Source organism: Primulina tabacum, chromosome 9, assembly GCF_025594145.1.
Source record: "Primulina tabacum isolate GXHZ01 chromosome 9, ASM2559414v2, whole genome shotgun sequence".
Classification (NCBI taxonomy): Eukaryota; Viridiplantae; Streptophyta; class Magnoliopsida; order Lamiales; family Gesneriaceae; genus Primulina; species Primulina tabacum.
Window position 1 is genome coordinate 26,052,753 of NC_134558.1, and position 15,476 is coordinate 26,068,228.

General features: G+C 37.8%; 1 pseudogene; it reads left to right on the top strand.

Annotated features, from left to right (window-relative positions):
- The first annotated feature begins 210 nt into the window (after positions 1 to 210).
- LOC142504329 (F-box/FBD/LRR-repeat protein At5g53840-like) lies at positions 211 to 15,217 on the top strand (annotated as a pseudogene).
- Positions 15,218 to 15,476: the final 259 nt, after the last annotated feature.

Sequence of the window (15,476 nt, forward strand, 5' to 3'; positions counted from 1 at the left end):
TATTAGTCCTTTGGGTATGAGCCATATCTTTGTCTTAAGCTCAATTTCCCACAGATGACGTCAATGATGTGATCCGTGTGAATTGGGTGAGCTGGGTTAGGGCAATCCACCAGATCTGATGAAAGTTTTGTTTTGGAAGATGACCAATGAGATATATCTTGAGGATTGTGGCTTCAGATGTAACCTACGAACAAGAAAATGTACTCGTGAATGGGCGTCGGAGATGTGTCTGGCGTGGCCACTCTGTTGCTTAAGTCAGCAGGTGAGGGATGAAGAAGAAAAGCTGTATATGTGAGTGAATATACGTGAATGCTCAAAAGTCCGGAATCCTTTGAATGAAATACATAACTACTATTTATAGGAGAAAATCCCATGATTACCTTGTTTTATGTGCCCACTTACTACTTAGGGTAATATAGCTGCCCATACCCTGCTTCTGAAAACTTGTTCTGACACGCCAACCCCTGTGGATATGTCCGTAATGATTGTCAAGCATAAGGTAGCCCATACTGTTGCACTAGAGTGAAGAGCTATTTTCGAGGTAACCCGGGTAGAAATCATCTGGGAGCTTGTATGAGAGCCTGGGCTTTTATAACCCGGGGAGAAGATGTCCCAGATGTGAGGACCCGGATTTTCGAAGCAAATCACCTCAAAGAGCTCGGAAAGTAGCTCAAAAAGAAATCGAAACAATGAAAAACAATAGGAATTGAAAGGACGTCGCTCATTGATGAAACCCTCAGCTCAAGGAAGCTCATTGAAGAAACTTTTAGCTCACAAGCTAAACCCTCAGCTCAGAAGATAAAACCCTCAGTTCAATGAAGCTAATTGATGTTTGTCCTAAAAGATACAACAATATATCCATGAAATGAGCTAAAATTTGGACATAATCATTGTGTAATAAGTGACCATTGAGTGCAACAAAGTGACATTTGGTTTTTGGATAAACTTTGACCATTTGGAGGCTACTTGGACCATCAACTTTGGGGCATTTCAAAGGTTATTTCGGCTGAATGAATGGGGTAGTAGAAGAGTCATTTTTCACCTATAAATATCTCATGTATTGTAGCAAACAACACACTCAAATCTCCCATCAATTCTCTTCAATGTTCGGCCAAGGCAAGGAAGGAAAAGAAGGCTCTGTGCGGTCATTTCAAGCCTCGACAAAACCTGTCAAAGTGCTGCTGAAATTACTCCATATTCTTCTTAAGAAAATAGGCGAAGTGCTGCCCAAGTTTCAGCTGAAGCAACGTTCAAGAAGCAATCAAATTTGAGCCCTATCTTTCGAACTAAGATTAAGTGGGCTTTTGCTATGTATTCCTTTGCAGTTTAAAATTTCTATAAATATATCATGACATGCTTGTATGTGTGTCAACCCATTTTCAAAAAATGTTAATTATTTTGATAAAAATATCGATCGATGTACGATATGTTTCTTCTATGTTCGATGTTTTTTGATTCTGCTGAGTCCTTTCACAATTCTGACGAGTATTGTTTGATAAGTCTGATTCTGTGGTTCACTGTTATGATTTGAGTTGGATATGGAACGATGATTTTAAATTCTGTTTTGCCCCCATCAGTGGATATAAAATTGTGTTTTGGCCCCCATCAGTGGGTATAAAATTTTCTTCTGTCTGGCCCCATCATTTGGTATAAAACTGTGTTCTGGCCTCACCCCTTAGAAGACTAACATATGGGGGACAATTTGACCATGGATGATGAGATGAATAACAGTGTTCCGTTTGTTTTGATTTATTCTGTTCTGAATTGTTTTGATAATATCTATTCTACATTTCGACTCTGATTTGGTAAATGTTCTGATATGATAGGTCGACATAATAATTTTTGAAAATCTGTTTTAAATTATCATTATATGTATTTGTGGTAATCGATCGTCCCACTAGCTGAATGTTTCCCAAATCACTCACCCTTACATCTCTCCCAGATAAGACTGAGGAACAACTGAATGATGAAGAGGAGAAACATTCTGGGGCTGGTGATCGCATCAAAAGATCTAGGATCAAGACTTTGTACTTCTTTTGTATTTCGCTTCCACAATACCGATGTAATTTTCATTCTGTTGTCATTGTAAAGACAATATTTATTTATGAAAAATACTGGTGTTTGGCTATTTGTTAAGAGGCTTATTGTTTTCATGGATTTCACCGACGACTCGGTTTCAAGGCGTGACATTTAAGTGTTATCAGAGCCGTTTAAGGCGTTTGATAGAAATTTAAGGCTTTTGATAGAAAAATTTGGCGAAGTCAAATTTTGGCAAACGCCCATGCCTTCCTATCCAAATCATTCTGATATATCACAATCATCTCCGTTTGTTTAAATCTTCAAATTTATGCTGTCACCATAATTTGATGGCTTATACTTTTGCATATATTTTCGAAACTCAATCTTGTCAACTGCTTTCAATCTGTGTGAAATTACCCCTTCCTTCCAATTTTGGAAAATCCCATTTTGTTTGATCCAAATACCATGCTTATCTGATAATGAAACTTTCATCCCCTTTTTCATTCTATATGTATTGGAAATGGCCACCCCTCGTACTCGTGCTCAATCCGCCCTTCGCATGTGTCAACTTGACATTGAAAACCAAATATGAGATATTGAAACCCTAAAGGCTCAATTCGCTAGAGGAAAACAAGAGAAACAAGAACTGGGAGATTAGGAACCTCTTTCAAACTGATGTACAATGTCTCACCCATCATCTTGATCGAGCAGAGAGTCAGCTCGCCCGAACCCTATGTAACCCATCTCACGTGGAACGACTAGTTTCATCTAACTAAAAGTTGATAGTAAGGATTGAAACTGAGAAGGAATTTGCTAACTGCTCTCGTCATCAACATGAATACCTTGCTAGCAAGCAAGAAAATTATATCGGCAAGAATCATGGCGCTATGGATAGACTGCAAGAACAAATTAACTATATTCACATTGTCGTGGAAAACGTGAAAGAAGAAGAAGAAGTACCTATTTATATAGTGGAAAAAGAGAACGATGATGGAAAGATGATAAGGTAGGCTAGACTGGTATTATGGTTATATGATACGAAAAGAAAGAAGTGTAGATAAGTTGGATTATATTGGGAATGTACCTATCAGATAGAAGTTGACTTATATTTTTGGGAATACACCTATCTGATATAAGTTGACTTACATTTTTGGAATTTACCTATGAAAGATAAGCTTCTGACTTAATATGAAATATTTGACTCGTGGATAATAACATATTTATGAAAATATGAGATAAGAATAATATAAGCTTTAATATTCAGATGTAGAAATTGATCTTTGTTTCAATAATTAACGATATGTACATTAAATTTGGGATGCTAAGTGCTAAATTTAAATATATAGGATTTTGTAATATCTTATGAAGGTAAGAAATAATATCCATTAAGAAATTTATATTATTTAGGTCATTTTCTTATAAAAATAAAGTAATATATTGATGGGCATCGAGGAAGTGTAGCAAACATAATAAGTTCTGACTCTTTTTATAGTACAAAAAAATGGAAGATTTGAGGAGAAAGACATCCAACGAAACTTGTTTGTGTTAAAGCATGCTAAGCTCATAGTCTTGATTAAAGAAATATTTAGTAAAGAAGAGTTGTTTGAGGAATTGGTTTCTCCCGTACAAGGTCGAAAGAAATTTTAACTATGTTATAATTATTGGGACTTGAGTCAATAGGCTTATAAGGAGTTATGTTCTAAGATTTTATATCGGTTTTAAGTTTTGAGATAGTAATCATGATAATTTTAAGATAGAATAAAATCAGTATTGATATGCACATATTCAGTGCCGATTTTATTCACTGTACTATGGGAATGGATTGGTTGGCAAAGAATCATGTCTTGGTGGATTGTCAGAAGAAGAGTGTCAAGCTGCATACTCCAAACAATGAGGAGATCATATACCATGGTAGATCTAAAGAGAAAAAATCTCTTCTATCGGCATCATAAACTTGGAAAGCCATGAAAGGTGGTGAAGAAATTTAGCTAGCAACGATCAGCAAGGTAAATAACGAAATTACTCTGAAAATAGAGGATATTCCAGTTATTCAGGAATTTCTGGACGTCTTTCCTGAAGAATTGCCTGGAACGATTCCTGATCTTGAAGTGGAGTTTGAGATCAACTTGATTCCTGGCGTTGCACCGATCCCAAAAGCACCATACAAAATGGCCCTAGCATAGTTAAAGCAACTCAAGGATCAACTCCAAGAGTTTTTGGATAAAAACCAAATTCAGCCCAGTGCATCTCCATGGGGAGCCCCTGTACTATTTGTGAAAAAGAAAGACGGGAGCATGAGGTTATGTATCGACTATAGAGAGCTGAACAAGATCACGATTAAGAATAAATACCCACTCCCGAGGATAGATGACCTTTTCGACCAATTGAAAGGAGCCAAGATCTTTTCAAAACTCAATCTGAGGTCAGGATACCATCAACTGAAGGTCAAAGCGGAAGATATTCATAAAACAGCCTTCAGGACAACGTACGGACATTACGAGTATACGATAATGTCGTTTGCACTGACCAATATTCCAACAGCATTCCTTGACCTCATGAATAGAGTCTTCAAACCATACCTCGACAATTTCGTGGTCGTATTCATAAACGACATCCTTCTATACTCACAAAGTTAGGAAGATCACGAGGAACATCTTCGCCTCATCTACAGACACACTCAGAGAAAAAAAATTATATGCCAAATTTAAGAAATGTGAATTTTGGCTAACAAGTGTCGCCTTCTTGTGTCACATAATCTCTGAGATAGGTGTTTCAATAGACCCAAGAAAGTGGAGGCAATTGTATACTGGCCTCAACCAAAGACCGTAACTGAGATTCGAATATTTTTGGGTTAGCTGGTTATTATAAGAAATTCGTCGAAGGGTTTTCTTCAATAGCCATATCTCTCACTAAACTTACACAGAAAAACCGCTAGATTCATTTGGAGCGAAGAATGCAAGAAGAGTTTTCAGATTCTTAAAAGAAAACACGCTTCTACACCTGTGCTAGTACTCACCGATGATGGCACGATATATAGTGATGCATCAAAGGAGGATTAGGGTGTGTGCTTATGCAGGAAGGTCAGATAATTGCCTACGCATCAAGGCAATTAAAATCTTATGAGCAAAATTACCTAACCCATGATCTCGAGTTAGCTGCAATTGTATTTGCGCTAAAGATCTGGAGATGTTACCTTTACGGATTCAAATGCGAGATATTCACTGATCATCAGAGCCTCAAATACATATTCACCCAAAAAGAATTAAACATGAGGCAAAGAAGGTGGATTCAACTCTTGAAGGATTACTGTAATACCCGAAAAACCAATATGCGTATATATGTGCATAATTTCTATTATTTAATTTTAAATGGTTATTTTTTTAAGAAATGATTGATTTAATTGCATTTAAATCATTTACGTTATTTTTAAGGATTTTAAATCGCGTATTTCAAATTTTAGCTTTTTAGATATTTAAGCGAGACCGGACCGGAGATAGAAAATCGGAGATGAATTTTATGATCCAAAAATATTCCTAAATTTATTCTGAGCTAAGAAATAATTTATTTTTTTGAAATCAAGTGGATTTAAGTCTACTTTAATTAATTAATCACCAATTTAATTATAGGCTTCTTAATTCATTTAGATTGTGCTTAATTAACTTTTAATCAAGCTTATCTAACATAGGATTCTACTTAGCAAAACTTAAATAAAATCTTACACTAATTGAGAAGACAAGTCTCGGTCATCTCCACTCCACACAATTCCAATGAATACCATTTAACTCTCAACAACAAGAAAACAAAGGCCAACCAATCAACATGCATGTTTTTCCCCCCAACTTGGCATCATTTACTCCCCCATGCACACCATATTTGACCACAAGCCTTCACCATCTTCTTCACTTCCCCTAGAACGAAATATTAGAGAATTAGAAGCTCCCATTCTTGGCCAAGACAACAACAATAGCAATGTGTCTTCATTTTCGTTGCCGTGTCTCCCGATCCGACGTATTTTGTTGTTTATTGTAAAAACAACTTAAGGCATGTTTATATTATTTCTTTGCTCTTCAATCAAGTTATATATCTATTTTTAAACCATTACATGTGCTTGATCCATGACAAAACCGAAATCATGTCAAGAACATTAGAAAAAAATCTGTGCAGAATGTTTTCTCGGCCACCTTCATGCTTCACGGTTGTTGTTGGTTTTGTGATTTCAGGGGTTGGCTCGGTTCTAGGCACTCAAGGCTGCATCTAGACATGTACTAGGGCATGTTAGGGTCATGTTAGTCCATTGGTTCCAGCCCCTACACACTGGAGGAAGAGATTTGACAGCAACTTCCCATAGCTGCCATTTCGAGTCTCAATTTCTGATTCTTGTTTGTCTAAGGCAAGGGTTTGGTTCTTGGTTGGCCTAGGGCCTATAACCATGGTTTGAACACTTCCTTAGCATGTCTAGGACGTGACAAAGATGACCTTTCATGGCTTGGTTCATGGTCCCATCGGTTTTAAAAATAAAACAAGAACAGCGCCCCATCGGTATTCATTTTTCTGGTTTTGGTTGTGTGTGTTGAGTTTCGAATTTATGGTGTCAAGTGGGTTGTGGTTGGCTTCTAGCCCTTAGCCATGACTCATACAACACCTTAGCATGTCTAGCATGGACCATGGTTAACCTCATAACCATTGGATCCTTCATTTGACAGCAAAACAAGCAAGACACCCCACGCGTGTGAGGTGTGTTCTCGGTTTGAGATTTGTATATTCCTAGGTGTTTGGGTGGATCTTGGTTGGCTTCTAGCCCTTAGTCATGGTTCACACAATACCTCATGATGTTTAGATCATGCCATGGTCGATCATATGGCCACTAGAATGATACATGACAGCAAGAACAAGCAACACTCCCCACGGTACAACATATGTGTTCTCGGGTGAAGCTTTGGATTGTTTTGGGTGGTTGCTATGATTGTGGTTGGCCTAGGGCCCTTAGCCATGGTTCAAGCCACACCTTAGGATGTTGGTAAGATGCTATGGTTGGTGGTTCAAGCCCCAATGGCCATTAGCCTTGTAAACGAAGCAACACAAGCAAAACTGCTGCCACTGGAATTTTACAGCAGCTTGGGCTTCGGTTCAGAGGTCATGTACGAGTTCTTGGTTGGCTTTTAGCCTATGGACTTGGACTCGACAGTACCTTATTGAGTTAGGAAGGTCATGTTTTTGGCCGTTCATGATTTGGTTAAGTTTAGAGGTCGTACGAGAACTTACGGTGCAATGTGCCAAAGTGACTCTCGAAAGAGCGTTTCATGATTTTGGCCTCCATGCACAATTTTCGTGTATTACAGCCCTTGGTATATATTTTCCAGTATTTTAGGTGTATTTTAATCATGACTAAATGATGGTTCGATGTTGGTTCGGGTTGGTACGGAGTCATTGTTAAATACTAAGTTTGTTGGGCGTAATTGTCTCGTTTTTAGTTTGAATATGAAGTGTTGGTCAAGTTTAGATTATTTGCATGTGTCTCATGTTAGAATTAGGTCGCAGCGAGCCTGGGAACGATCCAACTCAATTGGTAAATTAAAACAGGATAATAATTATATTACAGTGCATAAAAATAGAAAATGTTTATTTTTGAGATATATGCGATATGTCTTGTGACCACCTTACGCTTATGGGATTGCTTCACCCGGTGACTTACGACCGGTTTACGATTATGTATGGGTACGGATATCCAGACCAAGGGCTGTGATGATCTCTACCGCCCAGTATATTGTGGTTTAGTCTGATCAGACGTGCATGTTATGTTATGGGCCACTTGCGTAGAACATTATCCCTACAGAAAAATTACGATATGATATGTTATGACAGAGCTCTATCGAGCAAGGCTTTTACGTATGATTTTCAGATATGCACGTATTTATAATTTCTCACGATACTATTTTCACGTTACGCTTTACGATACGATATTTTTACGTTGCAGGCGATTTTATGATATATTTACTTGTTATTCATGATATATGCATGCTGGGTCTTTAGACTCACTAGACTTGATTGATGTAGGTACTGACGATGCAGAGGCTGAGGGCGGGGACCAGTGAGTTAGATCGGATCGGCGGTAGTACGAACCCGAGGACCTTACGTTTAGTTATTCAGTTTTATGTTCAAACTCTTGTTATAACTTTTATATATTTTAAGTTATTGTTTAAAACATTATTCAGTTTTCGCTGCTATGTTTATGTTAAACCGTTGGGTTATTTTATGAAAGTTTTTATACGTTGCAAGTTTATTTATTTAAAGAGAAAATTTTTAGTAATTCCGCAAAATTATGAATACGAAATACGGGCCCTCACAGTTACGACTTAACAATCAACTACCATCCGGGTAAAACCAACAAGGTAGCAGATGCCTTTAGCCGAAGAAACATAGAAAGAGTAAATTTATCGGCTCTTTCAGCTCAACCATGCCTTCAAAAAACCATCAAGTTGAAACAAAATCACGATCCTTACATAGCGAAAATTAAGAAGCAAATTAAAGAAGGAAAAGCCCATGAATTTCAAGCTGATGAGAAATGTGTCATATGGATGAAAGGAAGTTTGTGTGTACCAGGCCTCGATGAGATTCGACGAGAAGTAATATTTGAGGCACACAAATCAAAATTCTCAATTCATCCTGGAAGTACCAAAATGCACCAAGACTTGAAAAAGAATTACTGGTGGAATGAAATGAAGAAGGATGTAGCTGATTTTGTCGCTAAATGCCAGATCTGTCAACAGGTCAAAGCCGAAACATCAGCGACCGGGAGGACTCCTACAACCACTAGAAATCCCAACATGGAAGTGGGAGAATATTTCCATGGACTTTGTGGTAGGATTACCAAAGTCAAGACAAAACCATGATGTGATCTGAGTTATTATCGAAAGACTAACCAAATCGGCACACTTTTTACCGGTGCTAATGAACTACAACCTAGGTAAACTAGCCACCCTGTACATGGACAACATAGTAAGATTACATGGAGTTCCAACAAGTATACTATCTGATAGGGATCCAAGATTTGTGTCCCGATTCTAGGAAAATTTTGCGAGATTCCATCGAAACCAAAATCACCCTCAGCACGGCCTATCACTCAAAAAATAGACGACCAAACTGAAAGGACGATCCAAACCTTGGAGGATATGTTAAGGGCGTGTGCTCTAGATTTCAAAGGAAATTGGAGTGAGCATCTACCCACCCCTAATAGAGTTCTCTTACAATAACAACTATCACAGTAGCATAGAAATGGCCTCTATGAAGAGCTCTATGGTGGAAAAGGTAGACCACCGCTGTATTGGGACGAAATCGGGGAGAAAGCTGTCACCGGACCGGAACTGGTAGATGTCACGGTTGAAAAGGTAGTCAATACCAGAGAGAAACTCAAAGCGGCACAAGTTCGACAAAAGAGCTGGGCTGACTTGAAAAGAAGACCGTTGGAGTTTGAAGTCAGAGAAAAGGCTTATGTCAAGGTTTCGCCTAAGGAAGTGGTCTGCTTAAGCCAATCGGGAAAAAGAACCCAAGATATGTCGGGCCCTTCGAGATTCTTGAAACAGTTGGAACCTTGGCTTATCGACTCGCCATGCCGCCGGACATGTCAAGAATCCACAACGTTTTCCACGTTTCGTAGCTGAGAAGATACATTCCCGACTCGAGTCATATCCTTGAGGTCGCACCTCTAATACTTGACGACAACCTGAATGAAGAATTGAGATACAAAAAAGTCGCTATCTATATATTGGACACTAAAGAACAAGTGTTACTACATCGGACCATTCAATATGTAAAAGTACAATGGTCAAACCATACTGAAAGAGAATCAACATAAGAGCTAGAAGAGAAGATGCGCACCTTGTATCCCTACCTTTTTGAAGAATAAGCAAGCTCAAGTTTCAAAGACAAAACTTCTAATAAGGAGGGTGGGATGTGAGGACCCCGATTTTTGAAGCAAATCACCTCAAAGAGCTCGGAAAGTAGCTCAAAAAGAAATCAAAGCAATGTAAAACGACAAAAATTGAAGGGGCGTCGCTAATTTATGAAACCCTCAGCTCAAGGAAGCTCATTGAAGAAACTTTTAGCTCACAAGCTAAAACCCTCAGCTCAAGGAAGCTCATTCATTCTTGGGAGAAAACCCCTAGCTCATGAGCTTAAACCACCAGCTCAAAGGAGCTAATTGATGTTTGTCCTAAAAGAGACAACAATATAGCCATGAAAGGAGCTAAAAGTTGGACATAATCAATATGTAAGAAGTGACTATTGAGTGCAACAAAGTGACCTTTGGTTTTTGGATAAACTTTGACAATTTGGAGGCTATTTGGACCATCAACTTTGGGGCATTTCAAGGGGTAGTTTGGCTGAATGAATGGGGTAGGAGAAGAGTCATTTTTGACCTATAAATACCCCATGTGTTGTAGCAAACAACACACTCAAATCTCCCCTCAATTCTCTTCAAAGTTTGGCCAAGGCAAGGAAGGAAAAGAAGGCTTTGTGCGGTCATTTCAAGCCTAGACAAAACCTGTCAAAGTGCTGCTGAAATTAGTCCATATTCTGCTTAAGAAAATAGGCGAAGTGCTGCCCAAGTTTCGGCTGAAGCAACGTTCAAGAAGCAATCAAATTCGAGCCCTACCTTTCGAACCAAGATTAAGTGGGCTTTTGCTATGTATTCATTTGTAATTTAAAATTTGTATAAGTATATCATGACATGCTTGTATGCGTGTCAACCCATTTTCGAAAAATGCTATTCATTTTGATAAAAATCTCGATCTATGTACGATATATTTCTTCTATATTCGATGTTTTTTTATTCTGCTGAGTCCTTTCACAATTCTGACAAGTATTGTTTGATAAGTCTGATTTTGTGGTTCACTATTATGATTCGAGTTGGATATGGAATAATGATTGTAAATTCTTTCTGGCCCCCATCAGTGAGTATAAAACTGTTTCTGGCCCCCATCAGTGGGTATAAAACTTTGTTCTGTCTGGTCCCCATCAATGGGTATAAAACTGTGTTCTGGCCTCACCCCTTCGAAGACTAACATATGAGGGACAATTTGACCATGGATGACGAGATCAATAACAGTGTTTCGTTTGTTATGATTTGTTATGTTCTGAATTTTTTTGATAATTTCTATTCTACATTTCGACTCTGATTTGGTAAATGTTCTAATATGATAGGTCGACATAATAAGTTTTGAAAATCTGTTTTAAATTATCATTGTACTTATTTGTGGTAATCGATCGACCCCACTTCCTAAGTGTTTCCCAAAGCACTCACCCTTACATCTCTCCCAGATAAGACTGAGGAACAATTGAATGATGAAGAGCAGGAAACATTCTGGGACTATTGATCGCATCAAAAGATCTAGAATCAAGAGTTTGTACTTCTTTTGTATTTCACTTCTGCAGTACTGATGTAATTTTCATTCTGTTGTCATTGTAAAGACAATATTTATTTATGAAAAAAACTGGTGTTTGGCTTTTGCAACGAGGCTTATTGTTTTCATGGATGTAACCGACGACTCAGTTTCGGGGCGTGACACTAGGCATTCACCTGCCCGGCTTCTGAAAAACACCTCCTGCAAATTTACCCTGATTTGGGCTATCCATGTAATATCCCGGATCATCCATGACCCGGGCTCTTATGGGGGTATCAGGGAGTGCCAATTGATGGGCAGTTTTTAGTTGTAAAATTCTTCTGAGTAGCAGAATATTGATGGTGGGGAATGCAAAATTAGCCATTTACCAGATTACATTCTGCATAACATTCTGTCATATCTTGCCACCAAATAGGTTGTGGCGACATCTATTTTGTCTAAACAATGGAAGTATTTATGGACAGAAGTTACTTATTTAGGCTTTGATGATTTGTTGTTGTATTCTAGTCAAATAGATTTCGGTACCCACTTGATGTCACTTGTTTCATGAATTTTGTTGAGAGGGTTTCTCTGGTAAGAAAAAATTCTGATATGAAAAGATTACGTCTTTCCTGTCGTGTTTGCTTTAGTGAATATCATGTCAATGAAAGGATTTTGGCTGCTCTCAGACACAATGTTCATGATCTCGATCTTTGCCTTTTCGTCCAGAAGTCCTTTACACTTTCGTGGGGTGTTTTTGATAATGTATCCTTCACTACTGCGAGATTAGAAATGAATTGTACACTTCAACTACAGACTTGTATTTCTTTTCCCCACCTTAGAAGTGTTGATTGATCGTGTTCTCACACTCAAGACGCAAGCGAAAGTTTTAAAATTTTGTTTTTGGATGTCGTGTGTTCAAAAACCATACATAGGGTGTTTGAAATTATACCTTTGCATTCTTAATGCTTGAACTCCAAACTATTCCGGTTTTTACGTGGAGATAGTCCTTCTTGTAAATCCCTACGAACGGCTCTTCTCCTTTGATCGCCTAATTAGTTCCACGATCGAATTCTTTGTTCCTCGCTTGGATTACACTAGAAATCGCAAGCGATTTGTGCGTTGAGACTGCAATATCCGAATTTACAAAATCCGGAGACAAAGAGGCGCGACGATGGAAGACACAAAAGTGGCCGAAAATTTTCCCTTCAATTTTCTAGAGATGGCCGAGAGGTTTTTGTGAGAGAAAGGAGTTTTTTTTCTTTTGTTTGCAGAAATGAAATTAGTTTTTAATCATGAGTCTTCGTGGTGTATATATAGAGTGAGACTCCTAATCTAATTAGGAGTCTCTCTTCCTACAAGGACTCTAATAATTTCATTATGTTAAACTCTCATATAATTAATGTATATAATGTATTTATTAACCTTTAATAATACATAATATAATAATATCATATACACATATTTTATATCGCCATATAAAATATATACATGTATATGTATATTAAATTAAATAACCATTATTTAATTTATAAACTAACATCTTGGTCAATTTAATTCTAGACTCGTCTAGATCATTTATGAGAATTTATGCATGTTAATAGTTACCACTACTAGCACAATCATTTAATTAGTAAATTCCAAATTCACCAAAAATAAGATTCGAAACTCATTATAACTCCGATCGACGATCCGAGAGATCCGATGTACCAATGATACAAATCTCGTTCATATATTGAAAATCGAAAATTTCGAAGATCAAAATTTTCATTTGGAACTTCCCATATATGGCAGTTGCCATATTTGACAACTGCCAGTTTTGTAAACTCTTTTACTAAAACAAGCCGTTCCACTCTCCTTCCTTATTTAGCAATCATTCTGACTTTCATTTCTTCCATCCTATGGAATCAGCTCATAAACTCCTTTATAGGCTTCTTGTTTGATCTCCATCAAACTATAGTCGCAAAATTTCAACGCTTTTGAAATTTGACTATATCAACGGGAACACAGAATCCGATACTTGTGTGACCCTCAATGGTTCAGGGATACAACTAGCCGTGGGTTCACTTCTCCACGTGATTCAGAATAACAATTATTCTTATTCGGGTTTACCCTAGTTAACCCCATACTTTTCATCAACTCCTTGATCAAGAATGTCAGAACTCATTTATGATTCCACCCATCAGATCATGGTAAGAGCGTCTAGTAGCATGATCTCCTAGGTATCACTGATAGTGCCTGCAAGAACCTTTAGTCATGGTTAGCGTACAGTACGGTCCCTTCAGCACATAATCCCGATCGAATCTACCACCATTGGTATACCGAGAGCTGAATATGAATTCGATAACGATGCGATTTTCTTTGAGTACTAATAGTGGCATGGTATGTGCAACTAGGAAAACACCTTTCCCTGAAGCACATTTCTTGTTCTAGCCAGAGATTCCTTGCACTATTAACTCATCAGATCACATAGGATATATGGTATACTTCCTAATGAGTTTAGAATATACGGTACATTTCCTAATGAGTTTTATGATCTCACATTGCGATGCAGACCTCATGGTACCTATTGTATATTTAAGGACTTTATTTATGCAGCTTGCATGAGTATACATATAAAGTATAATGTCATAATCGAATAAAATTGTAAAATATTATTAAAATAAAGATTGTTTTACATTAAAGTCAATAAATTTCGAGCCACAAGTTGGCTTGTCAGGGCACTACTCTAACAAAGAAGATTACACATCTGTCTTGTCACATTCCCAAACGATCTCTTGATGCAAAAACTATTCTCTAGCTGTCCTTTCTAGAAGAGTTGGCTATATTAGATTGCAAATGGATCAATGTGAAGTGTATATTGATTGATATTCCTTCTTTGAAGGATCAATATGAAGTGTATATCGATTGCTATTCTTTCTTTGAAGAGTCTGATAATTGACGATTTTCCGTTTTGTTCTATTGATGATCTTCGTGGTTGTGAGATCAAATTGTTGCAGAAAATCTTGTATTCTTCGAGTACAGTGTTATTTGTCAAATGAGATTCACATCTTTGATGTTTCCTCATCAGTCCTTGCTTTAATTAATGTCCCCATTCTATGTCAAAGGCAGCAGGAAATCACTTCTCGCACATTTAAAATGTTCAGAGGACTAAAAATGTTAGTAGCTTGATAATATCCAGTGGCACCCTTGAGGTAATTGATTCATCAAAGATGATGATTATGTATCACCCCCGACGAATACTACTTTCCCATGATACTGACCACTATGCTATTGCCTGGTGAAGTCTCTTTTTCTTGCAGAGGATGTGCTAGATCTTCTACCAATATTTGAAAACTTGACAATTCTGGAGTTGAGGGGAGAATTTGGTGGACATTGCATCGAACTATTGATGGAATTTTTGTAACACTTTCCTAAGTTACATTCTCTTCATTTCTGCGAGGTAGTTTTTTAGGCCATAATCATTAAGTTAACTGCTTTCAATTTTTATTTTTCCTTTTAGGGACTTGGCTGCTATAAAGATGATTGCAAGCTGAAGCTGACATAGTCGCATCTTGTCTAATCTAAAGACTGTCTACTACCAGAATTTTTACGGGACCAGTAACGAAATTTATTTTCTGAAGTTTTTACTGAAAAATGCAAGAACAATGATGAAAAATGGACGTGGTTTGATCTAGAAGTTTCTCTGGAACCAAAAGATCAACTGGCGATGGAAAATCAATTACATGCTCTTCCCAGAGGCTCTGGACACTGTGCTCTTGTGCCAACATGAATCTCCATGCTTCCTGTCAGTAGTGTTCTTAGCATGTTTCTTATTCTTATTTGACCATGGTTTGCAGAAACGGTATCCGGCCGTTCCAGAACAGGAACGAAGCCTACCTTGACGAAGTTCCGGGGTGTGAACATTAATGCTTTGGATCGTCGTTACGTAGATAGAAAACGCAGTTTATCGGTGGAACGATACAAATCGACAAAACGACACGGAACAGAACGTTAAAAGAAAAAAAAAGAACGATAGTCGAGTCCTCGACCCCGAGCTCAACCCACCTCGGGGTTTTTTTGGGTCGAGCTCAACCCAAG